A 16,703-nucleotide genomic window follows, 5' to 3' on the forward strand; every position below is an offset into this window, starting at 1 on the left:
GCATGTGCTCAGAACAGTTCAAGGAGTGGGATCGGTTAATCGAGCCGCTTTTGTTCGCCTACAGGGAGGTCCCCCAGGCAAGCACTGGGTTCTCCCCGTTCGAGCTTTTGTACGGGCTGAACGTGCGAGGCCCCCTCACTATGCTGAAGGAATTGTGGACGGGCGACAAACTGGAAGAGGAGACCAAGACGGTCTACCAGTATGTGACTGACCTGCGAGAGAGGCTCGAAACGACCTGTCAGATGGCACGTGAGGCTCTAGAAGAGGCAGGTGAGCGATACAAGCGGTATTACGACCGCGGGTCTAAATCGAGGGCATTACAGGTTGGAGACCAGGTGCTCTTACTGCTCCCCACTGAGCACAATAAGCTCACTATTAAATGGAAGGGCCCCTATGTGGTTAAAGGGAAAAAGGGAGAAGTCGACTATGTGGTAGAAGTTGAGGGCAACCCAAAAACATTCCATGTCAATATGCTGAAGAAATAGTTCAGCCGGGTCCCTGAAACCGACTCTCACGTGCCGGTGGTTGCGGCGGTAGCCTCCAATATAGAAGATGGGGTGCTGGTGTGGCCTCTCGGGGAACAAGCCGACCACCGCGATGTCGCGGCGTCCGAGAAACACCCCACCACAGGCACAGGAGCAGCGGTCCCTCATTTCTCGACATAAGGAGCTGTTTTCCGATCGGCCCGGATACACCACGTGGGCCGTGGGCAACTTGACCACTACCACCAACAAGCCCATCCAGGTCAAGCAGTACCCGCTTCCCTTCGCAGTGCGTTAGGAAGTGTAAAGGGAGGATGCCGCGACGCTGCGGATGGGCATGATCGAGAAGTCACGCTCACCGTATAATGCCCCAACAGTCCTTATAAAGAAGCCCGACGGTTCGAACCGCTTTTGCGTAGATTTCAGGAGATTAAATGAGGTACTGGTCGCCGACGCCGAACCGATCCCCCGCGCCGACTGCCTCATCGCGGAGGTGGGAGGCAAAAAGCTCTTCTCTAAGATGGACCTCGCGAAGGGCTCTTGGCAGGTCCCCCTGGACGATCACTCAAGGGAAAAGATAACATCCGCGCAGACTACCTCAGCCAGGTGTGAATAGCCATGGGGTGAACTAAACGCGTTGCGACGGCCCAGTTTCACCCTTAGCTAGAAATTTCTTTTTATTGGTATTTTGCGCATTGTTGGTAGTGTTTTGAAATGGTATGCAGCGCAAGATGTTTGCGAGTGGTTGTGTTTCAGTGTTGGACTGTTACGACCGAATGTGCAGTGTCGAACCGTTTTGACTAACTGGGACGTGACTGCATGAGGTGTGGCAGTGCGTGAGGCGTGTGTCGGTGCGCTATTCTGCCAGCCTTCGTGGAAAACTGGTGATACGACGAGGTGGTGCGCGCTGGTGACAGTGATGTGCGCGTCTTTCATCTGACGTGGCTTGTCCGCCAGGAGCGTGTGTGCATGCACGAAATTTGTGTTTTGTTTGTGAATGTTATTGAGAATATCATTCTTTTCGGGGGGGTTGTGTCACAAAGTTCATGGCTGCCCTGTCCAGCTTTGACCTTTGTTTCCTAGAAACATGTCGGTTAGCGGCGTCGACGACTTTTTCCCTCTCCCCCTCTGGGGAACGGCATTCTCACCATAGCGCTGGAGGGGTCACTCAAAACTACACCCCCCCCCACTCCTAGCATTGTTGCCATACAGGTGACAAGCGCTTGCACGTGTTGGGAACAGCAGAAGCGGATTGAATGCACCGGCACTGTTCGCGGCCCCCAATGACTCCTCCTGGGATTAAGGCATTGTGCCGAATTCTTTCGACATTCCTTCATGTGTTCTTTTTTTTCTTTTTGGGAGCTGCATTCCTCTGTGCGTGGCTCCTGAAGAGTCTTTTTTTTCCCTGTGTTGTTTATTTTTTCATTCTTTGCCATGTGAAGGGGGCGACGGGAACGCTGCGCGCAGGCAGTTGGTCTGGTGATTTCGATGCGTGCGGTCGTGAGTGAGGTCAGCCAGGGAAGTTTCCGCAAGGAGCCTAGACGGAGATCTGACGCGTAGAGCGCGGCGACGGTAGTCCCATCATTTCTCACCACTCACTTCAACTCTTTATATTTGTATTTTTGCTTTCTGTGTTTCTCGTTGTAACCCTTTGTACTGTATTTCCGTCTCGTAACATTTTTGTATAGCAATCGCCCTGATGTTTCTTTCTTTGTGTTAATTGTTGTGTTAACGTGTTCAATTGGCGCTTGTGTTATTTGCGTCACGCCAGTGTACGGCGCTACCTTGTCGGGCATTTTGTAATACTTGGTTGTTGTTTGCCTAATTAAATAAATTCGCTACGGAACCTGCCTACGCCTTATTCCTCCGGACAACGACTAATCAGGCGTAGCCCCTATCTCCGGTCAGCAGTCGAATCACGATCCTTCGCACGCGGGGTGGAGAAGTTTGTTTCTCCTCCCCCTCCGAACTTACGGAGAGTGCAGTGGTGGGCAGGTTTGCCCGATTAATTGTAACTTTGGCGCCAACCAACACCACAGCCGCCCACGATTTCTTGACATAATGCCATCGTTGCTCTGACTCTAAACATCTAATTTTTGCCTACAATGAATTCCTTCGTTAGTTGCAGGATTTATCAATGCTTTAATTTTTACATAATATACATACGTCGTTGACGTTCGCTCCTTTGACAATACTCCATGGTCCTTTCATGCTTTGCCGTTTCTTAATATTATAGTTCGCTTTTTGGGAAACCTTGTTAGTGTACTGCGTCGTATTTCAAATGCGTGTTTAATTGTTATATCGGTAAGGTTGCATACATCGTCTCTATACCATATGGTCACACTATATGGTAATCGGTTAAAGCGAAAATTGGGAAATTGGTTTTTGAGGAAACGAAATGGCGCACTAATTGTCTCACATATCTCGGTGGGCACTCGAACCGCGCCGCAAGGGAAGTTAGGAAGGCGGGAGTGAAAGAAGAAAGGGAGAAAGAGGGGCCGTAGTAGAGGGCTCGGGAATAATTTCGACCATCTGGGGATCATTAACGTGCATTGACATCGCGCAGCGCATGGGCGCCTTTGCGTTTCGCTTCCGTCGAAACGCGGCCGCCGCGGCCGGGAACGAAACCCGAAATTGCGACTCAGTGGCGAAATAACTGCTGCTAAGCGGATTCTGAAATGCGCTTTTCCGCCTCCTTCTATCCTATTGTTGCTGTGCTTGCTTAGGCTACTTTCCAGAATCGCTTCTCAGTGCTAGCACTAATTCCAGACGTCGCTATTTTGTGGTTTTTAAATATTATACTGGTTCTACAGAAGAGGTGTTAAGCTGGAACCGCATGGCGCGTTTTCCGCGAGCGAAAAACGCGACGCACGGTGGACGCCCGCGTTGCCGTCAACGCGCGAGCACCCGCACGAAAAAAGGGAAGCGGCGCCTTCGCGGCGCGTTTTCCGGGTTGCCAGACAACGTAACTCCCAACGACATGAATTGTCCCTGCTACCGCATATGTAATATGCACTTAAACTTACACAACACTGCAATAGAAATAATCCTAATGTAATTACATAACGACATTTTTTTCCGAAGTATATTTATCAAGCTTAATTTCAAGCAGGAAGAGTGTGTGCGAAACTGCGACTATGTACTTTCTGCATGCCAAGAGGCCGCTGCTTGTTTACAACTCGACATAGAATATGCAGTGTCGGGCGCTTACTACAGAGTAGAAGAGGCGATTGCTACTGTTAAGAGGGATGCTGATTCTGAAGCAAAACTGCTTTCTCCATTTTCGATGAACACGATGCGCGCACGAAACAGTAGCACGTGTTTTTCACTGCGCGCCGGTTCTGCAGAGCGAAAAAAAATGCGCTGAAGAGGCTCCGTCGAGATGCGCAGAGAGTAGGGCCATCTAGTGGCAAAACCAAAAACCAAAAATGCCACGTGACCAAATACCACGTGACTTACTTGAAATCTGATTGGCGGACGCGCCCCGGACGCGCCGCGCGAGGCGTTTTCTTCTCCTCCCAGTAGGAGCACGCGGCGGCGCGATTTCGTGACGGATCATACTGGGCACGCGTCAAAATGACGCGCGCGTCCCACCATCCGCGCGTCAATCGCGCCTGAAATCGCGCCATGCGGTTCCGCCTTTAGAGTAACTAACACCTCTTCGAGCACGATGCCAGGTTTGGCGCAAATTATGAAGTCTGATTTTTTAGACCCCCAATCGGGATCTTTCATGTCCGCTGCCTATTCTCGCGTTTGCGGAAGAAGACATTCCTGATTCGAACGTTTATAATTTCTGTAAAACGTACTAACAGTTCCCTACATGTCTGTTCGTCCCTCAGTCCACCTCACAGTATTCCACAGTGTGCTCGCCTTCCTTAAGGCGGAACCGCATGGCGCGATTTCAGGCGCGATTGACGCGCGGATGGTGGGACGCGCGCGTCATTTTGACGCGTGCCCAGTATGATCCGACACGAAATCGCGCCGCCGCGTGCTCCTACTCGGAGGAGAAAAAAACGCCTCGCGCGGCGCGTCCGGGGCGCGTCCGCCAATCATATTTCAAGTAAGTCACGTGGTATTTGGTCACGTGGCATTTTTGGTTTTTGGTTTTGCCACTAGATGGCCCTACTCTCTGCGCATCTCGACGGAACCTCTTCGGCGCATTTTTTTTTCGCTCTGCAGAACCGGCGCGCACGTGAAAAACACGTGCTACTGTTTCGTGCGCGCATCGTGTTCATCGAAAATGGAGAAAGCAGTCTTCAACGAGGCCCTTATCACGGAAGTGGAGAGGCGTCGCGTCCTGTGGGATATACGCGACCGCCTCTTCTGCTCTGTAGTAAGCGCCCGACACTCCATTTTCTATGTCGAGTTGTAAACAAGCAGCGGCCTCTTGGCATGCAGAAAGTACATAGTCGCAGTTTCGCACACATTCTTCCTGCTTGAAATTAAGCTTGATAAATATACTTCGGAAAAAAAATGTCGTTGTGTAATTACACTTGGATTATTTCTATTGCAGTGTTGTGTAAGTTTAAGGGCATACTACATATGCGGTAGCAGGGACAATTCATGTCGTTGGGAGTTACGTTGTCTGGCAACCCGGAAAACGCGCCGCGAAGGCGCCGCTCCCCTTTTTACGTGCGGGTGCTCGCGCGTTGACGGCAACGCGGGCGTCCACCGCGCGTCGCGTTTTTCGCTCGCGGAAAACGCGCCATGCGGTTCCGCCTTTACGTTCGCATTGAAGTCGCCCGACAGTACAAATCGCCGTGTTACCTCATTCATTCCCCGATTCGGCATCTTCATAGAACCTTTCGACCATCTCGCTCTGGTTACCAGATGTTGCCGTGAATGGCTGCAGCTCATTTTCAATTTGTAGCTCATGAGGCTTGATCACAATGACTGCGAAGATTTCACAGAAGTGACAAGTCACTATTTCATCCCCTTTGACGGGCCAAGACGGCGGCAGCGATGGCTTTGCCACCCGTATCCCCCCCCCCCCCCCCCATAAGTGCGCTCGCTCCCAAGGCCAACCCTAACCACACGAAGACCGACGGTGCGCACTTTGGAACGCGCACTGCCCAGCACCCATGTTGCTTGTGGCGTACGCCCACTTGTGCAAAGTTCTATTCGGCCAGCGGGTTTAAGAACGTGGCAGTGTTGCGTTCTGATGGACTATGCCCACGCAGCTTACCCCCGTGGAAGTTCCCCATACATTGAGCACTGCAACAACCACCAGGCTTCTCGCCCTCTAACTGTGTTATATGGAGCGATGTCGAAGGCTTCACTGTGCGCCTCGTTCTCTTCCTATTCCTACAGAATACTTTTGTAGATTCGCAAAACACGGGTCTGGGACACGTGACTGCAGATGGCTCATGCACATGGGCGAGAAGGTGAACACACCTGTGCTCCACTTTTCTAGGTCAGAATGTGGGCACGCGATCTCTGACTGCTGATTCCATTGAGTTTTCTCTTACTGCAAACATTGTAATAGTACGACGCTGCAAACGCCGAAAAAATTCTTAGTATAGCTTATCATTGTAAAAAATTAAATTATCTCGTCTTCCAGAGCGGAGAGTAAGGGAGCGCCACTGAGGCGAGAGTACGTTCCTCGCTCGGTTTGATTGCATTCATTTCTGTTCCGCACCGAACCTGAACATAAAAATTGGCCGTCGATCTCGTCGTCGAGAGTAGACGCAAGCATGAAATGCATTGCAAGAAACGCGCAGTGCATATCAGGGCGTCTCACAGGTGATGGTAGCTGCACTGGAATGTCGGGGAGCATGCGCCGTTAGCCGGTTTTCTCAGTTGGCCAGAGGGCTCGGCATCCTTCCAGAGTCTTCCAAGTGCCGAACAAGAGGAGGTGGCCCCTGCGCGCGCTACACTGAACGCGGGGACCTTCGCCTCCACCGAACGCCGCCGCTCTGTGCTCCACCACGTACATGTAACTGCAATAAATGTGGCTGCGCCAGTGCAGTCGATCGCAGCCTGAAGCTTGAGGCGGCACCACCGCCTCTTGGTCGGCACGTTCCCTACGCTCGCCACGCGGGTAGCTACGGGTTTTAAGTACCGTTGCGTATACAAAATAATTGGTTTTGGGGGGAAAGGAAATGGCGCAGTATCTGTCTTATATATCGTTGGACACCGGAACAGCGCCGTAAGCCAAGTGATAAAGGAGGGAAGGAAATAAGAAATGTAGAAAGACGTGCCGTAGTGGAGGGCTCCGGAAAAAATTCGACCACCTGGGATCTTTAAAGTGCACTGACAATACACAGCACGCGGGAGCCTTAGCGTTTTCCCTCCGTAAAAACGCAGCCGCCGTGGTCGGGTTCGAACCCAGGAACTCCGGCTCAGTAGCCTAGCGCCCTAACCACTGAGCCACCGCGGCGGGGCAATCGCGTATACAGCCGCTTCCTTTTTCCTGAGAGGACTGCACCTTCAGCGTCTCTCTCTCTCTGCATCCAACATTCATGGCGCAGAAATGCAAGACGCCGGCGTGCTGTGCGATGACAATGTCCGTCAAATAACGTCAGGGGCTCGAAATTTATTCGGAGCCGTCCACTACGGCGCCTTTTTCTCCCTTCATTCTTTCAAGCTCCACTTCCTCAATTTCCTCACGGCACGGTTGAGGCGTCTACCGAGAAGTGAGCGTTAAGCACGGTGCCTTTCATATTCTGAAAACTGATTTTCGCAGCGCAGAACGAGCGGGCGAAAGATAATTAACAGGATATACAGCGCACAGCGCACTTGTTAATCACGTAGCCAATCACGCAGCGAGAGAGCCTGTGGCGATGTTCTAGTGGTCTAAGGCATCGGCAAACGAAGCTGCTCTGTTCACGCCGGTGATAGAATACCATTTGGGGCTGAAGATTTTCTTCCTCTGGATGCCATTTGGATGGAAATGTTCGCAGGTATTCGGATGTTTGGCTTCATGCTGGAATCCACGGATTTGCCTCATGCTCCTTAAACTGCACGCTACCCGCCACCTTAGTGGTCTTTTCCGGATTCCTTCTGTAAGGCATGACTTGAAGCGCGCAGTGTTGCTTTGGAATGTAAAAATCATCTATCGATCAAAGTTGATCAGTGGCTTCCTCAATTAAGATCGATTACCGGCTGTGGGTCTAGCTTTCAAGCAGCTTTTTCGCATGTTTGCGTAAATGCAGTTTTTTCAAGAAGGTTACGAACGCGCACGTGAAAGCTCCACTGCAGTTCATGCATGATAGCCTTTCTTTTCCTAACCTTAAACGGGAGACCGCAATTAAATGACAAGGTTGAAACAATACGTGGGAGGACTATAACCTGGGCAGGTTTAAGGGAACAGGGCAAAGGGGAGTACCCCCTGTTGTGATCGGAGGCTCCGACAGCGGGAAAAGACGAGCCCGGCAGGCGCCATCGAACTATGTTTGACCAAAGGTGCTGTCGTCCTGAGAAGAGGATTAGGACCGGCTCCTGGCGACAGCGAGCTGTGACGAAAGGCCTCTAATCCCTTCTTCCGGAGTATGGAATGCGGCATTTCTCTCAAACTGCGCCCTCACGTGGACCGGCAGAAAGACCCGAACAAAGGCGCCGGACCCTCCTCGCCCGCTTGCACCTGCGCGGCCAGACAAAGCGGGGGCGGACATGGCTGATTCATCTTACCCTCTGGAATTCAAGGGGCCGTCAGGACGCATCTTTCCACGGAGGGGATCACCGCCTGCAAAGCCAACGACCTTATGCACCTGGTCAACCCGTCCGAAACCGCATTCCAGGACCTCAAGGCGCCAGGATTCTTTATCGCCTGTGCACGTGTTTGTAAGGGCGGAGCGGTCACAGGGTTAGGGCGGAGACTATGAAGAGTGCGTCTGCCCATTGGACGCTTGATCAGCCACCGGTTTCCCTAGCTAGGTGCCTAGGGAATATCCACTGTATTTAAGCCGCAATTTGGCTGGTTTCACAGCACTTCATCTCTGACTTTTGGTCTCCCTGCTTCTGTTGTAAATGTGTAAATAAACCATCAAGTTTACCAACCCTCCTGAAGGCTTCCCTCCGTCGTCTGCAGAGTTCATCGTCATGCGGTGAAGACCTCGGTCTCGATACCCAAGCATATCACCCCCTAACTATAGCCCCTCGAAGTGGTGCCCATAAATGAGCCCCTGGATTATTGCTTCCTATTTCTATCAGTCAACTTTTTTCCCCAACTTATCTGCTTCTCTGGTTTGCGAGGAATATCGTCAAGAACTTGAGTGACAAAGGTGAGGTCGAAATACTATGCCAACATGCGATGCTGCTGCTACGAAGATTCCGACCACGGGGCCGCCGTGAAGCATCCGTGGGGACCGTTGTTGCAGATAACCCCTGCTGGAGCTGTTCGCTTAATAAATCAGCTATTCGTAAGGTGCTATTCCATGGCGTAGAAATTCCGGCTTTGTTAACCAGCTATAAGTTGGGCTTAGCTTCGCATAAACTGTGCGAGCACGAGACGCAAAAGACAACCTTTGAGTGCAGTCGTTGCTCGATTCCGATTGCTTCCAAGCACTTGTGTTCTTGTGCTCGTGCAATGCACGAAAGCACTCATACGCTCGCCAACACTGACCAAGAATATATGGAACTTGTGGCGTTGACCTGCAACAGCGACGCCACGTTAGCTTGCGAAGAGATCAGCTTCGCAGGCCGCTGCGTGAGAGCAGTACGATATGGCCGCATTTTTTCTTTATTGCATGGGAATCAATCCCGCAGTTAAACTTCCCTGCCCTTCCACTCTGACGGCCGGATTGGGCCGGTCGGTTGCTCGTCCCGAGCGATGAATGGCGATGTTGCACTGGCCTATTACACGGCTGATCGATTAGACGGCGGTTAGCAGTACGAACAGGCTTCGGGTCTTCGTCCGCTCGTCTGGCGACACGTTGCCGGTTGAGGCAGCGACTTCAACTTCTTAAAAAAAACTTTTAAAGCCGTTTAAAGACGGGATTGAAATACAAGGCAGGTGATAATAAGGCAGTTTAAAAAAAAGGCTGTTTAAAAGCGGCCGAGACTGAGACTCGGCGCGCTCCTCCAAAGTCTTTGATTGCAGAGGGTTTTAAACCCTTCGATAATTGGGCGGAGCTTTACTAAACCTCTCGGCCGTTCTCTCGTTCAGTTCGAACCAACAGCAGTGCAATGGCACAGTACATATAAGTGGCCCGAGCCCAGGGCTCACCGGGTCCCGACCCAGTAGACCCCGACCCACCTGGAACATGCAGGGCGCGCGGTTTCGCGTACGCAGCTTGCTGCATGTGCATTCCATCGAGGCATCGGCTTTGCTGTGTTCGCTGACAGTAAAAAGGAATTTCCTCAGCGGGGAAAGGTCATCGGCCCCTTAAGACTCTGGCAAGGTCGCTTCCGGTCCCACTCCCCATTTCCGACTTGCTTGGGCACGGCCGGTCAGCAGGAGACGAGACGGTGAGACGTCAGCAGCGAGCGGGGCCAGTGATAAACCATCTGCATGTGGTTGGCGGCCGGTTCACCTCGACGTTTCGGCGCCAGAGCCGAAAGGATTAGCGCGGGCGTCAGTAAACCCCCTGTACTTCCCACAGAGACGACCGCTCCCGGGAAAAGGGTGAAACGACCCACAGGCGCTATGGGCTTCTAACTTATCACCCTCTGAGCTACCAAATGCTTTACGTCGTTCCAGCGTCACAAACATCAAGTTATCGCTATTTCTTGAGTCTTTAGAATCACGTCTTACAGTTTCACTCCTTTGCTTATTTAATAAAACTGTTTTTTTAGGAAGGGGGGGAAGAAATGGCGCAGTATCTATCTCATATATCGTTGGACACCTGAACGCGCCGTAAGGGAAGGGATAAAGGAGGGAGTGAAAGAAGAAAGGAAGAAAGGGGTGCCGCGCTGGAGGGCTCGGGAATAATTTCGACCACCTGGGGATCTTTAACGTGCACTGACATCGCACAGCACGCGGGCGCCTTAATGTTTTTTGCGATGTCAGTGCACGTTAAAGATCCCCAGGTGGTCGAAATTATTTCATTAAATGCTTTTCAGTGTTCACAGTCACACACTGCCTTTGTCACAGCCATGTCGTACATCACATCGCCTGCACAATCAAAACAGCTTTACGAGTATTTTTTGTCGTACTAAAGCGTTTAACTTGTATTCCTTGCCACGTGCCATAAGCCTTTGGTATAGCCTTCCTGACGAAGTTACAAACACCACAAATCCTGCCACGTTTCGAGATATAATCATCATAATCGCCTAATATCTTGGTTTTATGTGGTGTAATCAGAAAAGAATTTTACTGCTGTATAATATGAATGAATGTGTGCAACTGAAAAATCATGTTCTATTTCCATCTTGCCGCATTTTTGAAACCTGTATAACGACTTTTAAAATTTACTTGTATTGTGCTGAATCTCTCTTGCTATCTATTATATAACGTTTCTCTTCAATCGTTGTTTTGCTCTAATGCTTTCTGAATTCATGTGTATACTGCCCCACTCACATAATGCTCTTCCGTAAAATGAGCCTACGAGTAACTTGAATAAATAAATAAATAAGTACGTACATACTATTCCACAAAGCAGACGCACATTCTCATGTCGTCGTACACTGCACTGCACCTCGATTATCGACGCCTCGCCTCGTGTTAAACGGCAACACCCTCTCGCGCTCTGCATTGCACACCGTCGTCTTCGTCCACTAATACTGCCCGTGCTTCCCACTATCATCGCTTTGACCGAGTTACAACCCTGACACTTGTTAACGTGTAGGTCAAAATGAAGTTGGCCTGTGTCGATAGATTACTGCGCTCTGATGAAAAAAAAAGGCTACTTTCTGAGCAAACGGAACTGTCATAAGCTAGGAAGGCCAGAAAATGAAGTGCAATTATCACCGCCACCAGCAGATTCCGCAAGCAAGCTTGGATGGCATCGGTAATCTTTTGTTTCGCGTGGATCTCTGAGACCAGGCAACACCGCCATTCACATTCAAACGGCAATCACGGGGTTATTGGTATTGACACTACTAATTTCAGTCGAGAGGTGTGAAAAAAATGTCCCATTTCTAAACCAAATTTTATCTAGGACATAAATGCCTCTTTTAAGGCTGAACGAAAGTCAACTAGCCATGAAAAGCCTAACAATAAAGTTTTACTAAACACACAATCTGGATTAAGTTGTATTCGGGTATCTTTTTAAGGCAAGATAGATCACTGGGTCATTTTAAAAAGGTGTATACAGCATATCAGTTCTCAACCTTCCTTTCAATATGTGTCTGCAGAGTAATAATAACAGCAACAGTATAATGAGCATAAAGGAACAGTCGAAAACAAGGATGTAAACTGTTTATTTGCTCTTCTGTTTTGATTCTGTTGCACGATTGCGGTCGACATCAAGATATCAGACGCACAACTTGGTAGTTATGTGTGCAATGAAAATATTTGTTCTAACTCAAGAGATCGAATACATTTCGAGATAAAAAAACCCTGATATTGACTTGCACTGCGGCTCAATCTCAGTACCGCCAACTATCAGTAAAGGCTGCTGTCTAAAAAGAAAAAGAGATGTAAACGAAGGGAAGCAATCTGGAACATTTTACGCTTTCAGCGCTTAGGGGCACCTAAGACGTCGACGGCCTGCTGCACGAGCAGGCTTGTGCTTCCTCGGCTCCAAGCCAATCCAGCCAGACAGTGTGGCAGGGGGGAAAGAAGACAGTTTCCTTTACAAGAAGGCTTTCTCACATGTCATTATGCCCTTGTCTTGTTACTTTAAAATTGCTATACCGGTAAGAATTTCCCTCTCCTATCGCTTAATTACCTCCGCACGGGGCAGTACATATCCACGGAATTTGTCTACACACGTGGTACGTTCTTTTTACGCGCATACCTCCTTCTTCATTTTCAAAAAAGAACGGAGCGTGTCCTTGGGGGGAACCATGAAAAATGCGACTAATGAAGCAGCGTAAGGGGCACATCTCGGCTGCTGTTGAGGCGAATTTTGTTATGTTATTCATTCATTAATTTATACCCTCAGGGCTTACAGGAAGCATTATAGAGGCGAGGGGCTTTAGTACATGAATATATCAAAAAATAACAAGAAAAGATGAAGAACATAATTACATCGGGAAAAATAAAACCAACAAACCGAAACAAATAGAGGTAAATGAGTACAATAGTAACAAAACAATAACGACTAAATATAGCAGCACACGAAGGAAAAGAAGCAAAAGAAAAAGAATGCTGCAGTAATGGCACCGCAGAATGACGCAGCTTTTGTAGAGGAATGAAGTCGCTTTGTAATACGTTAAAGGGAGGCCTTTGACATAAGACGTGATACGCAGGGCGGCGCCACGTAGCGGGACATGCCGACGCCTTTCTACAGCGGCGACGAGGTTGGGGGCAACGAGCTGGACTGGAACAACGAGGGCTTCCGAGCCCGCGTCCAGGACACCCTTCGCCTCCTCACCGCGCTGGAGCAGCTGCCAGGTGCGCAAGCGCTGCGCGATCTGCACGGCGCCCAACACGTTTGTCCACCGCCGGGAGGCCGCATATACTGTGGCGCATGTAACTGATATCACTCTGCTTGGTAGCGAGGGAATCGTCTCGACAATGATTCATGTTGTACGCCGAGTCGCTGCTATATGTACAGTGGGGAAGCGAGCACGATTTTCTCAGAATATGTGAAGCCTTCTGGGCCATGCTTTGTCGCTCACTGTTCATCGCCAGCGTTCCAAATTCTTTGAACGTGAGGGGGAACTGTCGTCCCCACCCAGCCGAAATTTATGCCTCCCTGGATGTTACAACCCCTATACATGGCTTACAAGCAAACCTCCTGGGCTATAAACTTTTGACAAAGCTGGATATCCTTGCCTAGATTATATGTATAGCCTGCCAGGGAGTTTGAACACGTACGTTTTCACTATTTTGGTGCTTAGTATATGTGCATAGGAGCGTGTAACCATGCTGCAGCGAATGCGATGAGTTAACCGGAGTCACTATGCCTTTCAGTATACTGTGCACAGTCGCCTTTCATTAGCACAGGCTGACAGCCTCTTCGCTGAAAATAAGCCTCAGTGTCACATCCGACGAGGTACTGTTGGGGAAAAAAAGCGATGCACACTACTCGACCTTCGGTTATTCTTCACTGCCGCGCCACTTTACAGCAGCACATGCCGTTGAGGTAGCTGAGGAGGTGATAGTTATTACCTCCAGGCATGTCGTTTGTTCCGATCCGTTTCGCTCCTTCTTGAGAAGAAGGCCGAAGGGCGACGCGAAAGCAGGGGGCCACGTATACGCCACTTTCGCTCCTGACAGTTCATTTTCACTTGTGCGCTTTTCTACAGACATTCGGCTCATGGCAAGTGTACAGTGATGTCCGCGAGGTCAATTCGCTCCTCACTGACATGTCAGCCCTCTTCTGTCTTCGAAAACTGACAGGGCAGGGACGATTCGTGACATTTCGAAAGGCACGCTAGAAAATTTTAAGGGTGGCAATGAAGGAGTGATAGTACGACGGCAGTGCGCTAGGGGCCGACTTCACACTTCAGATTCGCGGCTGGCTACTAGCGGATGTCCACGCTTAGTTCCGGCCCACGTACCACGCTCGAGCTCCAAGCATCTCCAGTGTGTGTAACGCTGGCAGCGAGAGGTGTCTGCTGTCTATGAGAGCAGGCATGGTAGAAGTATTCTTTCGGAAGCCGAAGCAAGTTCCGAAGGCTTTATCAAGAATCAAAACCAATATTTCCAACAATACAAAATACGAAAAATGAAAAAGGGTGTGAAAATTTACAAAGTGAACATATCAAAAACACTTTAACCAGCAAAAAAACCAAAGAAAACTCACGTGCCAAACAACATCGTGGCCAAAGGGCGGTGTCAAGAACACTTTAACAGCAACAACGAGCGAGGCTAAAGGGGCCCAAACAAGGGAAGCAAAACCAGAGTCAGAAATCTAAAATCAGATAAAACGTCATACAACCCTACGGACGCCACAAAAAACTAAAAACAAACGAATACAATATAAAATGGAGCAAAAAAAAAACTTGTCAACACCAAGAATTTCCTCTATAAGAATGTTATGCGTTCGTCCAAACTGTTGTGGCAGTAATGAAAGGGTTGGGATTCTTCACTGTGAGGAATCCCACGAGATATGAAGTGCGGTGTTGTGCCGTCGTCATTTGTGTACACGTAGGCCTACCTGCCATAAAAGGAGTCGCATAGCCAGTTGCACATGGCGGCACACGCAGCCAGTAATGCCGATCGATTTCAACGCTGAACGAATGACTTCGTATCAGCGATGTTTTCAGATGTTTCGTAATGGTTAAGAACCGCACTGCTCTGCTGCGCTTGACACTGTTTCCAAAAGCAGTGACAAATTAGATGCTGCTCTGACCTTTCCGGATACCTGACGTCGGTGGAGGGTAAAAGTCCTAGTATAAATGTCAATGGCTGCTTTCCCACTGAGTTTCCCGACGCAGTTTAAAAGTACATTTGGATCATAAGAAGTTCACACGGTGCACACAGTGGTTTTTCAGTGGCCCATACGTTCTCGACAATTTCGACCAAAAATCGCAATATCGGGCACCGACATTGCGGGATGCTACTGTAACAATACCATGGGTACATAGTGCCCTACAACATTCTATTGCTACTAACGAACCATAAGAGCAGCAAAAATCGTAAACGAAATATTCCTGGGAATGATTGCAGTTCAATACAACAATGACAAAGAGATGAGACGCGCATTCAAATTCCATGTCACATCCACAGTTATTCGCACAAAAAGGGATTCTAATTTACGAAATAAAATTTTATTAAACACAAACTAGGGTGAAAAATAGCGTTCAGGAAGGATGTCATGGAGAGAGAGAGAGAGAGAGAGAATGATGAACGGCAAGGCATGGAGGTTAGCTAGACGACGTCAAGTATGCTACCCTACTCGTGGGAAGGGGAACGGAGGGAGAGATTGAAAGTTGAGAGAGGAAGGCAGATGACTTTTCGCATGTCTGTAGTCCGCAACTAACAGGGTGCACTGAGCACTCTGGAAGTTTACAGCGTAGAACTCAATTCTGAGTCTTTCAAGAATTTTAAAAGCGTCTTCAGAGCTGTCCTCTGCGATGAGGGATGTCATAATTCGCTTTAAACGTAGAGAGAGAAACGATGTTGATTATTATGATGATGATGATATGAAAAAAAGTTTACGTAAGGGTGGGAACCCTATGGCCGGTGGGATGGCTGCATTGAACTGCTCTTCTCGAAAGCCATGAGCACTAATAACTGACACCTCAGACAAGAAGAGTTTCTTGTTGCTTTGTGCAATGTAACCGTATGTTACCCTCGTGCTGATCGCGTTCGCTTTTTGCTCAAAAGTTTGCGCAAGAGGCACAAGCACGACCATGAAAGGCTGAAGCGTTTCATAATCGCGGCTTGAGCGACGCTTCATATTATGAGTGGGTGCACTTCTATCTTGCAATGCAGGTACCGACCCCGTGCTGCTGGACGTCTTGCGGCTCCTGATACTGCAGGAGCTAGTCATGGATCTGAATTCGGTGCTAAACCAGCAGGCGGCAGAGGGGGAACCTGCAATGCCTGAACCCGCGGACGAGGCTCCGTTCAGCATCGGGAGCGCCGTGGAGGAAGCCACTCGCCAGATGTACGACCAGCTGCGGAACAGGCAGGGGGAGGAGCAGCCGAGCGATCTGCAGAGCCACCTCGCTGCCGTCTCTTCAGCGGCGGTGCCACACGTGAACAGCGACCACAGTGGAGGGCAGAAGACACCTCCCACCGCGGAACCGAACCCTCGAGAGCCAGACTGTTGATGCTGTGCGCACTGTCACAGCGGAGGGTCGCCCGCTCTGGCCTTTTCATTTGAGAGTGTTCTGTGGAGATGCTAGTTCGTTTCTTCTGGGTGCTTTTGTATAAAACACTTCCAGATTTTTGAGAGGCCCGAAAAGTTTTTGTTCTTCTTTCAGATGCTGATCCCGTCCTACTGTGCGTGCGTGTGTGTAGACAGTACTGTTACTGCTAACCTACCTTTCCCATCGTCCCCGTTTAAACCCTGAACAGACACCGTTTTAAGAACTGCTTGCTGGACAGCTATAGGATTACATGCAGTCTCCGTACCCGGCGGCGCCCCGAGGTAACCTGGGAATGTGCACCAGTGAGAACAAATAAATGGGAGAAGAGAACCTTTGGCTGCATTGCTCAGCGGGCTGCCTGGCGGTAGAGAGGCACGGTGCTTGAACAGAAGCAGGGTGTGCGCGACCGCA

The sequence above is a fragment of the Amblyomma americanum genome, chromosome 1 (genome assembly GCF_052857255.1).
Source record: "Amblyomma americanum isolate KBUSLIRL-KWMA chromosome 1, ASM5285725v1, whole genome shotgun sequence".
Taxonomy (NCBI): domain Eukaryota; kingdom Metazoa; phylum Arthropoda; class Arachnida; order Ixodida; family Ixodidae; genus Amblyomma; species Amblyomma americanum.